Here is a 4,021-nt window from a genome sequence, read left to right as displayed (position 1 = left end):
CGGACCGTGAGAATCAGCGTAATTTTCGGGTGAATGTTTTTTGCTGATATTGTCGTTCAGAAGGACGATGAAGGCTCTACGACCAAACCATCTAGCTCAGAGAACAAACCTACATCAAAATCACTCACCTGAGCTACAAATCTTCTCCACCATCTATAAAATTAAATCTCCTCTATGGTAGGCACGTATATATTTCTTATAAATTTCATTATCAATATTCTGTAAGGAGATAGAGTTTATTTATTACTCATTCTGTTCCTCAGCCTTCCTCTTTTCGTTTTCCACCTCAGATTTCAAGTTAGTGCTTACTTCATGATGCAATTCGATAACTTCTTCAATGTATTTCCTATCCACTTCCAACGTCATTTCGTAATTTCGGCGAGACTTAACTATATGGACGACCTTTGAACGAATCTTAAATGACCTTGAGAAATAGTAGCCAATCAGAAGACAGTTCGTATACAGTAAAAATATATTATACAAAACTAAAAATTTAAAGCGGATACTGTTCTTTTACATGGCTGGAAAACTTCTCAAGGTCAGATATAGGTTTAGAATTTCAAAAATTATAGTGCATACGGTGCAGGAACACATCCATATGGCTTCATAGTAGTCGACCTCTGGAACCATGATAAGGTCTCAAAAATTCTTTTAGCCTCGACCACATAGCTTCAATGTTGCTGGTATGTTGGTATGGTTTAGGGTTAGAGTTAAGGTTCAGGGTTAAGGGTGAGACTATAATTTATGAACGACCTTTGAGCGACACTAGAGTGACCCTAAGAGTGTCAACATAATAACTAAAACCAAATAAAGGTTATAAACGTGTGTGAAGAATTCAAATTATGATTTACAGTTCATGGTTAAGGTTAGGAACTATACTTAGGGTTTTCATCACCAAGTGACATCAGCTATAATGCCAAAACTCTATTTATCCAAATGTATAGTTGAATGTCGCGCCAAAATCTTTCCTTGTAGACGCTGAATTATCACGTCTTCTCTAAAATCCGTTGTAAACCGACCGTACGTAAGCATCAGGTACCGAACTTAGCGCCGTGAACTTGAAAACCCGCGAAAGCTTCTGATTGACTCGTCCATATAGTTTAGTCTCGCCGTAATTTCCTCTTCATCTGGAGGCTGATTTGTTCACTCCCACAGTAGATTGTTGGTACCTGGTCAACGGATATGTAGTTTCTTGTGTAGAAAATTGTCTGTAAAATAAAATTATCATTATCATATCAAAATAGAGTACTTATAACTGTTGAACCTGATGATGGAGTTATTGAAAACCATTGTTCCCCTAAAATATTCTTTGTTTTTTGAATATTCTATAGGGAATTTTAAAGTGAATTAGTTAATTGTTTATGTCTATGTTGTGAGAAAATCGTTATTCTTTTCAGATCGATAGTAAAAATCATCTTTTTTCCTAACATTTTACTGTCAATTGTATTTCATTGTATATTATTTATTTATTTGTACACATAAATATTGGTACAAAGAGGCATTGAATACATATGTGCCACACAAGTCATTTGATTTCGGTTGTAAAACCACCTGGGTAAGCAGGCAGTTTTCTTAAGGAACAACACCCGAAGTCCTCGACCTATAGGTCTAATCTACAAGGTAGTGGTGCAACGTGAGGAGATGCAGTCCAATGGTAACCGGTGACCAGTAATTGCTTCATACACTATTTGTTTCCTAAGGATTTTGTAGCCCATGTAAACTATTGGTTTTGAATGAGGGTTTTCCTACTCCTCTAATTTGACCTTCAGTGTCCACCAACCCGGTTGGAGCTCTGGACATTTTTCGTCTTCTCGATTTCGTAAACAACAGTAACGACGCGAGAGGTTATTGAGTAGGACTTCTGTGGTAGTGGCTGTATACGTGCAGCGATTTTAGAGCATTTGGAGAGGTAGAGCTGATTCTCCCTACACTCGTCTGTACTAGGGCATTTGGAGACTGTAGTTCATTGAAGCAATTATATATTCTATCGACACTAAAATTTAAATTGTTAACTACTCATCATTACATTTATTATTTGTATAGATTTATTTTACACAGATGGATAGTTGAATTTTAATTAAAATAATACTCAGTGGAAAATAAAACTCTTTTACTACGTATTTATGAATGTGTTGAGCTTTAAGTAACTCTTATGAGTAACTCTTATGTCATTTATACTCTCAAAATCCTTTAATAGGTGCTTTAACTGATGAGATACTGCTCCTATAAACTGACATAATGATTCAAAGCTAACCTTCACGACAAATTGCTTAAAGAACAAGTTCTTTATTTTTAAAGATGGTTGTGAACTAGGGATTGAAGATGTTGATAACGTGAATACAGAGCATCGATTTATGAATGTAGTTCGAAATGAAAATACATTTATGATATAGTGGGACGATCAAAAATGTCCAAGTGATAGGTTCACGTGATTAGCAGCTAAGTGGCATTTGTTTTTAGGCAATAAGGTATAAACCATCGATAAGCTTAATTTCGTTTGCAATAGATACATATATATTACATGCAATCAAATCCTTTGATTAATTTAAATAGAACGAAAGTAAATAAATTTATAGCATAAAATGTATTCATCAGTCTACTTCACGGCTTCTTATTAGCTGAATAGAAACTAAAGTTACAATTACGAATGTGATTGTTAACAAATGTTTGACGTACTTTAGTGTGTGAAGTTTAGGTAGATTCAGTTTTATGCTGTTTGGTCGTATCTTTCCATTAACGTTCAGGACTGTAATTGATCAGTTTCAGTCCTGAACACCAATTGGAAGATTCAAACAAACAATATATAAATGAAGGAAAACTCAGTCTCATTGCAAACTTTAGTGGCTATCTGGACTCAGTAGTTAGGTGGATAACGCGATGGCGTTCAAAGCAAGCGGTGCTGAATATGAGACCCGGAGTAAACATCAACTCTGGAATGCAGGCACATCCAGCTGACGAGTCACATATAGGACGAAACGCACGTCATGGATTCTGCTGCTAGCCACCATCTATCTCTGCTTATATATAACGTGATATTTAACAAAACAATAGTGATAATTGTATGATGATTTACGCTGAATAAAATTTTCACACTTTTATTAATGTGTGGTTATGTCAGCATGTTAAAAGAAAGGGCGAAGTATTCAAAGTTATTAATCAGGCTGTATTTTGCTCGGCTTTTCCGGAAAGATTTAAAATTGTCCGTTATGCACTGCTTAGATTTAAATTAATTTAAAGTTTTCTACAGCTTTGAGCCATACTACATATGAACTACTAATACTATTCAGACTACACTGGATGAATCATGATTCAAACGTAGGACTTATTGTCTAGACGTTGAAAACTTTAACCACTGAGCAATTTCTCTACGTAAAGTTGGTTATAGACATTCGAGACTGTGATTCTAGTCTTTATATTGAAAATGATTTTTGTGATGAACATATTCTTTTATACAGGAATGGAAAAATGTGGTTAACCACTTTTTTCATCGTTTTTATATCTATACGTATAGGGTAGTGGAGATTGTTGAGTTCTTATTACAATAATGAACCGATCAATTTTAGACCAATGTTGAAAACTTGGAAGCATTGGATGGATGTTTCGTTCCGGTATGGGACTGTTCAGCAGTGCGCATCTACGATCTCGCACACGAACGCTTAACCTATCAGATCACGATAATGCTACAGGGTGACATCATACATTGGTTAAAATAAAACATCAACACAGTTGGAGGCCGGCTCAGCGGTCTAGAGAGGGCGTGAGACAGAAGGTCTTGAGTTCGAGTCTGCTATGACTTACGGCCCTGTCAATTTTCATGTGATAAAATCGCCAATCAGAAAACCGACTTATATGACACTTTACACATTTAACTTTTCACTATTCACATATTTGGTTTCATAGTACTCCACAACTTTTGATGATTTTTTTTAATTTGAGTATATTTTTGCTAAATGTTAATGAAATTGACCGTTTTACGCTGTCGCTTTGAATTAATCTTATTTTCATAATCTACTTGTTATCA

This window comes from Schistosoma mansoni, chromosome 7 (genome assembly GCF_000237925.1).
Source record: "Schistosoma mansoni strain Puerto Rico chromosome 7, complete genome".
NCBI lineage: Eukaryota > Metazoa > Platyhelminthes > Trematoda > Strigeidida > Schistosomatidae > Schistosoma > Schistosoma mansoni.
The sequence above is the reverse complement of the archived record's forward strand: the minus strand, read 5'-3'. Positions refer to the sequence as shown.